The 10159-nt window shown below is 39.2% G+C and overlaps 1 long non-coding RNA gene and 2 other non-coding genes across 3 annotated transcripts; all 3 read right to left on the reverse strand.

The window, feature by feature from the left end:
• Positions 1-4184: 4184 nt before the first annotated feature.
• On the reverse strand, positions 4185-9710 carry LOC129067612 (uncharacterized). The gene is made up of 6 exons (XR_008528771.1): positions 9669-9710; positions 9069-9115; positions 8886-8958; positions 8746-8800; positions 8433-8501; positions 4185-8203 (listed from the first exon to the last, which is right to left on the reverse strand). It is a non-coding gene; the product is annotated as an uncharacterized LOC129067612 (long non-coding RNA).
• On the reverse strand, positions 8314-8385 carry LOC129068014 (small nucleolar RNA SNORD50). The gene has a single exon (XR_008528833.1). It is a non-coding gene; the product is annotated as a small nucleolar RNA SNORD50 (small nucleolar RNA).
• Positions 8594-8664, reverse strand: LOC129068015 (small nucleolar RNA SNORD50). The gene has a single exon (XR_008528834.1). It is a non-coding gene; the product is annotated as a small nucleolar RNA SNORD50 (small nucleolar RNA).
• Positions 9711-10159: the final 449 nt, after the last annotated feature.

The following is a 10159-nucleotide window of genomic DNA, read 5'->3' on the forward strand; positions in this document are numbered from 1 at the left end:
TTTTTCATATACTTTATTTATTATGTAGCTCCTTTCTTCTAAAATGTAAGCTCCACAAGGGCAGGGATTTTGGTCATTTGGTTCACTGCCAAATCTTTAGTGCTTAGGACAGTACCTTCACAAGGTAGCTATTAAGTACCTATTTATTCAATGAACAAATGAAAGCTTAAGATATTTGTGAGTTATCATACACCTAATCAGTGTGGCTCAGTCTCCAAAAGAAAAGATTGAGTTTAAAGCAAACATGCATCAAGAAACATACATCAATAAACTAAGCTATATCCAGATATGTGGAGAAAAGACCATGAATTTCAAAACTGTCCTGACATCCCTGTGGTCAGTCTCAGAGCAAAGTCTGCGCATTCATTTTTGAAAAAGAAATGTATAAGCTGAGAGTTTCCATCAGTGATGAAAATAAAAAATGAGTATCGAGATGTACCCCAAAGAATACACCTTGCTATTGACCCAGACTTTAGTGTGCTTAAAGCCCATGTTCCCACAAATGTAATTTATCAACTATTAGCAAAAGCCCCAAACTGTACTTTTGTATAAAAAAAGCTGATTAAAGCTATTTGGCTTGTGTTTTTATTACCACTAAAATCCATATTTTAAGTAACTGGAGGCCATATCATCAATAAAAGATCGATGCAGCAAATATGGATCCTGGGCTACTGTCGACATAGCATGGTTAGGCCTAATCTGATTTTCAGGTTCATTGGGACTGAGCCTTCCAGGTCTGTAGAATGAAGGGTGAGGGCCTGCTAAGATGAGACCAGAGATGGGGCAGATGAGAAAAATAGGAAAGTACTGAACAGAAGTCTGATCCCAGAGACCAGGTCTCAGAGCCATGGAAAAATATGTATAAAAAAAGGCTAAAGGGCTTGTTTTCTGAGGAACTAGTGAGACAGGAGGTACAAATAGTGCTCCACAGATTTCTGCTTTATGAGACATAGCACCAGAAGGAGGGAAGTACTGTATGTGTGGAGATGCCTGAAGGAGCAACCACAGTAATAGGCAGAGTATCAGGAAGGACTTTATATAAGACCTGTTTGTGAATACATGTGAGATACTCTAATGGAGACCCCAGAACCTCTCCAAAAGAATTATGTAGGAGCTAGAGGCCCTGTGGCAACAGATGAGCAATGAGCCAGTACAATTTAATGTGATTTTACCCATTCCTACAGATTAATGAATTCTCAGAAAATTTAAATTTTCACTGGAAAAAAGAATTGGGCACCACACTATCAGTGGATTGAGCACTGGTTTGAGAGAGGGGTAGAAGATGTTGGTTGTCATTTTAGTAATTAATTAGCTGGTTTATTTTGGGCAAGTCAAGAATCTGGTTTTAGACTTGGAAGGGTCTTTGTAGTTGACTAGGGCCAGCCTCTTTCTTCCAACTAATATTGACAGGAGACCATGATATGGATGTGGTATATTCTAACTGGGAAGTTTATTTTTAGGTTGAGTTGCAGTTTGCCTCTTTTTATTTCATTGATCTCTTTTGTGCCTTCTGGAGATACACTAAACTACTCCTCTGGGGAAGGTATTTAGTGGGATAAAGACACCATTTCTTGAATTAAGACTGCCAGATTTAAAATTCCAATTTGCCCACTTTCCTAAGTGACCTTCATTAGGTTATTTTTCTAAGTTGCAGTTTCCTCATCTAGAAAATGGGAATAACAATATTACCATAATAATACCACAATACTACTACTACAATAATACCACATAGTATTACTACTATTACCTCACATGATATACTTCTAAATACCTAAAAATAGTCATCATGTCTTCCTTTGATATTTATTTCTTCAGGTTAAATATTACTAAGTCCTTAAAATATTGTTCAGAATGACACATTTTCCAGAGCCCTTGTATTCTTCCTTAGATTACATCCTTACTTTGTCACTGTTCTTAAAGGACTCAAACTGAAAAATATACTTTTATTTATTTATTTTAGATTTAAAAATATTTTTAATTTATTTTTTAAAAGGTTTTTAAATTTTTATTTATTTTTAGAGAGAGGGGAAGAGAGGGAGAGAGGAAGATGTGCGAGAGAAATATCAATCTCTCCTACTGGAGACCTGGCTTGCAACCCAGGCATGTACCCTGACTGGGAATCAAACCAGCGACCTTTCAGTTCACAGGCTGCCACTCAATCCACTGAGCCACACCAGCTAAGGGAACACACACACACTCCGTGTCTTCTTGTATATAATGTGCACCCACGTTTTTGGCCCAAACTTGAAGGTAAAAAAATCTTTCATTTTAGTTTTTCAATTCAATTATTTATTTTATATTTAGAAACAAAATCAATTATCATACTCCAGCACATTATTTTGCATATGGATATTATTACTTTCTAGTTATATTTTTAATGCATAAGCATAAAAAAATTAGAAATATTTATATACAGAACCAGTACTACCCAAATATAAAGTGCATCCTTATTTTTCCCTCAAATATTTGTGCAAAGATGTGTGCCTTATACATGGTGAAATATGGTGTATGTGTGTATTTTAATGTGCTAAGTACAGAGAATGATGAAATCATGCTTTCCACTGATACAGACCTTAAGCAGCCTATATTTTTTGATGTTTTTATTCTCATCTGAGAACATGCTTATTGATTTTAGAGGGGAAGGGAGTGAGAGAGAGGGAGAGACATCATTTGTGCCCTGGCCGGGACTGAACCTGCAACCTAGGTATGTGCCCTGATGGGGAATCGAACCCTTAACCTTTGTTATAGGACGATGCTCCAGCCAAATGAGCCACACCAGCCAGGGCATAACTGGTAGTTTTCAGCCTCAGCAGTTTAGCACTGCAAGGCAAACCTGTAACTTGCCTGTAGTTAACACCACTTCTCTAAGCCCAGTGTCTGATAACTCTTATGACACTTCCTGAATTCCCTAGCTCATTCTGTCCTGAAGACCCCTTTTCCTGATCCTTTACAAAGCTGTCTTCAGTTATTAACAATACTCTGTATTAAACCCAAGGCAATCTTCAGCCCCATCACCCAAACAACTTTCTTAGTTCTCACTCTTGCTTTTCATTCCAGAACTCCTTGATTTGCTGTGTAGTTTCTGTTCTGGATATGGCAGTTGGATTTGACAAGATTTCTGCTTCCCAGTTTCTGTCCCTTGGCACAAAACTACCTCCAGGATTTGAACTAAACCTGGAATGTTCTACTCTTGGAATGTTCCAGGACTCAGCTCTTGGACCACTTCTCCTCTCTATTTATATTCACTCCCTTGGTGATCTCATCTAATATTATGGTTTTAAATATACCATTCACATGCTGATGACTCCCAATTTTATTTTGCCAGTTTACACCCCGCCCCTCCCCCTCAAAAAAACCTCCAGATTTGTATATTTAACTCAATCTCATTTGGGATTTTACCATCTAAAACTTAACACGTTCATTCCTGGCCATGTGACTCGGTTGGAGTAACAACCTATGCACCAAAAGGCTGTGGGTTCCATATCTGGTCAGGGCACATAACTAGGCTGTTGGTTCAATCCCCAGTCGGAGTGCGTATCTGAGGCAACCAATCAATGTTGCTCTCTCCCTTTCTCTCAAAAATCAATAAATGTATCCTTGCGTGAAAATAAAAACTAAAAACTTACCATGTTCAAAATCAACCCTCTACAAGAGAACACTTTTGACAGAGATGGACAGTCATTATCTTGATTGTGGTGCATGCACTTTAATGAGTGCATGTCTATGAAGAAACTCACCGAAGTGTACATTTAAAAATATGCAACTTATGCCCTGGCTGGTGTGGGTCAGTGAATTGAGCCCTGGCCTGTGAACTAAAGGTCGCTGGTTCCATTCCCAGTCAGGGCACGTGCCTGGATTGTGGGCCAGGTCCCCATTTCGGGGTTTATGAGAGGCAATTGATGTATCTCTCATACATTAGTGTTTGCCTCCCTTTTCCCCTCCCCCCTCTCTAAAAATGAAGTCTTCAAAAAATTTTTTGAAAAAATGTATGATTTGTTGTATTATCAATTATATTCAATGGTTAGGAGAGGCAAGGGCACATCATTTCCTAACTTCAGTAAAATCGTGTACAGCATTTGTGTTACTTTCTTCAAATTTCTGGAACACTCTTTCCATTAATACTCTAGAAGAGAACTAGAATCAAGTAAGCATAGTTTCTAAATAAGTTGAATTGTACTGTAGTCCATTTGGGATTCTGTGACATTAGATCCTTTTTTTCTCTTCTAACTCAGCCACATGGCATGCCAGGCCCTTAATAGTGGACAAGTGATAGGGGGTGGAGGGAGGGCAGGACTTGATGAGGCCACGGAGTCTGGTTCTCATATTGGAACCAAGATGGTCCATAAAATTTCATGAACTTCACAGCACACTTGTGTTTTGATCTTATCTTTCTGTACATGCCCAAAAACACAGTCAGTGAGGTAGAGTAAGGCCAGAGGCAGTGGCAATATTCAGTGAGGCAATTGAAAGTAGGGTGTTGGCTGAAAAGTCTGTATGGTTTTTTCTGTAATATAAAAGACACATTTTTCATTTTTCACCATTAACCTGATTGATTTGGATACTTTTGAGTATGTCTGCTATCTCCCTCATGGTGTAAAGTTGATTGTTCTCAATGTGTCAGTTTGATTGCTACTAACTTCAACTGGTCTATACAAGGATGGAGCATCATCCAGCAAATCTCCAGCATGAAACTTTGCAAACCACTTTTGACATGATCGGCCACAGCACCTTTTCCATACACTGTACAAATTACTTTTTTGCACTTCAGTTGCATTTTTACCTTTCTTGAAATAAAAAAGTGTAATATGCCAAGACATGTATTTTCTTCCATCTTCAATATTAAAATAGCTACACAAAAATTCACCAATTTTGGTCTTTTTTTTTTTTTAAATGCACGCTGATATGACAGCTGTCACAACACAATCTAACAAAATTGTTTTGAATGATGTTAAAGACAACTAAGTGCTATTAAAGCCATCTTATGGAAAAAAAAAACCCCAACATTTTGGCCAACCTAATACTATGCTTTAAGTACTACTATACTTTGACCTTAAAAACAAACCTGCAGGAGGAAAAAGATAGGAAGCATGGAAGGACGACTGGGGAAAGATAAGCAGACTATGCTAATAGCCTGCGATTCAAAAAAGGTCTAAGTGGGAAACTGCTATAACCACCATGAAAACAGCCAAAAGCTTTTACACAGGCTGGGCAAACAGCAAGGATTAAGAAGCACCTCAGTTCAGAGGGCATTTGATTGGGAAGCCAAGTGCAGTAGGATATTGGGTTTCTGGCAATGGAACTAATTTTAGAAAGCACCAAATGGTAGGTCTGAGCCAACTGAACTTTTAAGATAACCTGGAAGCATGGTGCAAGGTAAAGGGAAAATAATTCCTACTGGTTAGTCAGTAAAGCCAGAGATGTAGAGTCTGCCTTCCACTTCTGAAACCAGTCCTAACCAAGCCCACCCATCTATCCTAATCTGATTCTTTTAGGTCCCTAGGGTTTTTGAGTCTCCATTGATTTCTCTGTTGAGAGGCAAATCCATTGTGAAGGGTTAAAATCCCCAACCCAGCTAACTTAAGGTCCTTGGTCTTAGCTAGTACTTGTCTTTCATTACCCAGCATTCATACACCAGGAAGCTGTAACTACTAACAGCAAGAACTCCACTGTGTGAAGTGAAAAATCCCATCCCGATGTCTACTAAAGGGTTTAAATCAACTAGTAAGTTTAATTAAAGCTGCTATATGAACTTTGAAGTTTAATTTCCACTAAAATTGTACCTTTTTGCACCCAACTCATTCCTTGTCCAGGTGTGGACCCTGTAGTCAATAGAGCTAAACATGACTGACTACGCCTTCCACAGAAAACACATTTTAGGGAATTCAAATGATTAGCTCTTTACAGTTCTAACTCCTTGCCCAAAGCATTAGTGAGGTACTTTTCTAACATTTCAGCCTTACTCTCCCTGCTTGCCTCTTGGGTTCTAGAGCACACCATCTTCAGTGTCTTATGCCTATATCTGTCTTCCTCACATTAGAGTTGCCCCAAGTGAACAAATTCACTTGGTTCACTATTCAGAGACATTTTAATTATTCCTGTCTCCCACAGTACTCTGTGTCTCTATAGCCCACTTTTGACTCTCCTTGGTATTTTATACTACCAATGTATAGAAGATAGAGGAAGTATTTTACATCTGATTTTTTTGGGCAGAACCTTGTACAGTGCAATAAAGTAAATGTACATTACCAATTTGATTTGGATTATATCAACTAAGGAAATGTGACATTAAAAGAATGACTGGGAGGGAAAGGAGCAAAACCATAACTTCAGGAAAAGCTCAGAGGGATCATTTTATTTCACAACTTTGCCTCCTTTTAAGTTATGTTTGCCAGCTCTGACAAAAGTTATATAGTTTTGCCTGAATTTTGTGCAGGATCCCAATTAGTCTTTTACTATTCCTTGTTCACTTAAAACTTACAATACAACCAAGTACCAGGCAGTTAAGGTGCCTAGGCATTTAAATCAGTTAACAAAACAGATCTTAGAAGGCATGGTAAACATTTTCAAATGGAGCTGGACAAGGGGGATTCAAAGATGCAGGTTGCAGCCCTAGCCTGATAGCTCAGTTGGTTAGTGGAGTCCCAATACAACAAGGCTGCAGGTTCAATTGCTGGTACTGCAGACACAAGAAACAACCATTGAATGTATAAGTGAAACAACAAACCGGTCTCTTGAAATCAGTTTAAAAAATTTTTCAAGGATGTAGATTGCAAGGTTAAACACTGTTTACCGATATCTATATAGATATAACAAAAGAAACTAATAAGGTTTACCAACACAATGCTACTTGTTTGTTGCTCTTATAGCATCAAGAGGAAATGTAGGAGCTGTAACAGCTAAGATTGTCAATTGCTGCATTCTATTTGCACTATCTCCTTGAATCTCTACCTGAAAGTGTACTTCAGGTTTACCTCTAAGGTCTGTTTTTCTTATTTCTTTTGGTAATATCAAGATACTCACAATGTGTAACACATTACATCCATTGATCTTTCTCATTTCACAATTTCTCATGAAACAAGCCTCAAGGCCCCGTAATTTCCCACAAACCAAAGCCACTGTGGAATTTCTTGTATCTGGTTTAATATTGTACGGATATACCACTAACCCCTTAAATCTTTAGGGTATCAGTGCTTTGTGTTTTAATTTGGGCTCAAGAAACATTTCCAGAGATCCACTGTATACATTGTTTTACTACTTGAGGCAAATTCACTGTCTGGCCACTCAGTTAAAGGCTTGTCAGTCTCATGAACCTCTCCTAAGCTGCATGGGTCCAAAATCAAACTCTAAGCTAAGAAAACAAACATTTTAGGAAAAAAGATGACAGCTCACTGAGGAAAAAATTTGGTGTTTTGACTATGACATTAGATATGGGCTTGGGAACAACTTATTCATGCAGCTACTTAGGAAAAATGATCATGAGTGGCCACCTAATCACCTTGGTTAGATCAGATGCTACTACTATTTACAAAAATCCATTTCATGCAATATTGGACTAGTTCTAACCCAGATTTTTTTCAGTGACCTTCTTTGTGACCCTTAACTACTATGCTGTGCTCTCTTCATTTTCATCATTACTCTCATTTTTTTTAGCTTAGACATCCTTTCAAATTGCTATTACATTAAGACTAAATATTCTGAGTCAGTTAATCAGAGTGATCACTTTGATGCCTGGTACTCCCCCACCCCATTAATAGGTCCTGTCTTTTCACATTGTTTTCATCTCCATTAAACAGCATAAACTTTCACTCTGCTTTAATTATAATTATGCAATTTAAATTTAAACAGGTGATCAAAGTTAAGACACTTATCCAGAACTATTTGATTACAAGGCTACTTAACTGAAAAAAATTTCACTACAAATACTTAATTTGACATGCATTTCTAGGAACAGATCTAGGATATAACCTATGAGTTAACAGGGTGTGACTCTCTCTAGGGCAGTGTAACACGACTAAATAGAAATGAATTGAATCTTATGGATATATTAACCGAGATTTGATGTGGCTCAGAATCTATTTGCAAAATTAAAAATAAATACTCCATCTTGATCTGTATGTTTTCTTTCCATGTCCATAAAATGAAGAGCTTTTCTTGATCACCAGTTTTCCATAGAACATGCAAGTCAATTTTGTTAAGACTGGCCCTGAAAAAAGAAAACATTTCAGATTTACATAACTACGAACCATCAGAACTTATTTAAAATTTATTTTAAAATGCTATATTTAAAAAATGCTATAGTCCTTATAACGGTCTATCTCAGAAGCCAGATCCGTATTAAGTTTTTTTCAACAGAAATTCAGGTTCGGGATAGGATCATCACAGATAAGACCAAGGACACAATATTAGCTGTTAAGCAAAGTATCTCCACTCACAGAAACGGTTACAGCTTAAAAACGGCACAGCAAACTGGCCCTTTTCAACTGGCAGACAGCGACCCCTCACTGTTGGCAGAGAAGAAAAAAAAAACGCTATTGTGAGACAGTTTTCCCTCTGCAGGCAACAAAAATTTATTTCATTTTTGCATATCGGTCTCATCTCAGAAGCCGAATCCGTAATATGCTTTTCTTCAGGTAATCAGCTTCGGGATAAGTTTCATCATTGATCAGACCACAAACTAAGGCAGCATTAAAAGGTAAGTATTGTATTAGAAATACTATAGCAGATTTTGTAATCCATACAACTTACTTCAAAATGAAGCTGACACTGATAGCTTCATTAGTATTCACCAATCCTCAGGATGCTGTTCAAGGAAAAAAAAAATTTTCCATTTAATCTACATATGGATTAAACATATGCTGAAATCAAAATACTAGCCCAACACATACCTGGTAAGAATATTAGTTAGCCAGGTAATTTTTCAGCAAATATTCTCCCATGTTTTGGTATTTTCTTTTGCATCTAATAAAAAGAAGCAAATTCCAAACGATTCACCATCTTTTATTCCTGTAAATCAACAGGTTTATTTCTTCAGTTTAAAAACTAAACATTAAACTCTCAACAGCACTTACCTTAGCATCTTCACGTAACAGGTACGTTACACCGAAGGCCATTGTTCCTGCGGGGCATCAATAAATTTAAAACTAATCATTCTAACAGGAATAGAGTTCAAGGTTTTCAGTACTAAAAAAACCCCTTCTTTCATTAATCCGATTTGCACACAGCGCCACCTGGCCACAATACAACCATTAGTCTCCAGCAAAATCAGGGGCTATCCATTTTGAAATAACCGTTTCATCTGGAGATGGAAGACACTTGTCTTAGCACTAAAGGCCTCTTGTTCTTAACGTAGAACTAACTCCTCGCCCCAAATTCTGGGAATGTGGTTTTTCTGCCGCTGCTCAGCCTTAACCAAACGGCTGCCTGGATTTAGTAACCAGGCTGCGCGCCGTGCGGGTGGCCATCAGCAGCAGCCTCCTCAAGCCTAAACTTGAAGTCGGCTGCCACGACTCAGGGACACGTGGCGGTTCGGTTGCGTTTTTCCAACATGCGATCTCTCAATATACAACACTCTAAACTCACTCAAATCCGTAAACTTCTTCACTACGGCAGCCTAAAATTTAAGCCCGCTCAACAGTTGTTCGCTCGCATTGTCGGCGACACCTACTCACCAAGCACGAAGGAACAGACTCCAAGTCCCGACGCAAAAGACCGTGCTGTGAGGCCAGCAGTTCCCTATATAGCCTCTGCCGTGTCAGAGCGAGGCCGCCCCTCCCTCTCACATCTATTGGGCGAGAGAGAAGATGGGGGGCGTGGCTCTTTCCTGAGGCAATAGAGCGGGAGCGCGCTCCGCGGCTCTTTTCTTTCGGGGGCTCTTTCCGGGGCGTGGTGCACGCGCCGCCCGCCCGACGCGCGCCCGTCTACTCCCCAGCGCGCGCCCCCTGGCACGCTGCCTGTCGTCCCTTCTGAGTCTGGCTCTACGTGGCGCGGGAGTGGCGCCAGAATTCAAACGAACAGGCTCAGTTGGAGGCAAGGCTGCTGCTTGCGGCGAGCCAAGTCTGCCCAGGACCTACTGGACGGCTCGGGATCCGGAGTGGACTTGAGCTTTGCAGCCTCAGTTTATGATCCATACGAGAAATTGGGTTGGCTGGCGTCTGAAGTG

Source organism: Pteronotus mesoamericanus, unplaced genomic scaffold (genome assembly GCF_021234165.1).
Source record: "Pteronotus mesoamericanus isolate MK-2021 breed Mesoamerican mustached bat unplaced genomic scaffold, CSHL_Meso_final contig_20, whole genome shotgun sequence".
NCBI lineage: Eukaryota > Metazoa > Chordata > Mammalia > Chiroptera > Mormoopidae > Pteronotus > Pteronotus mesoamericanus.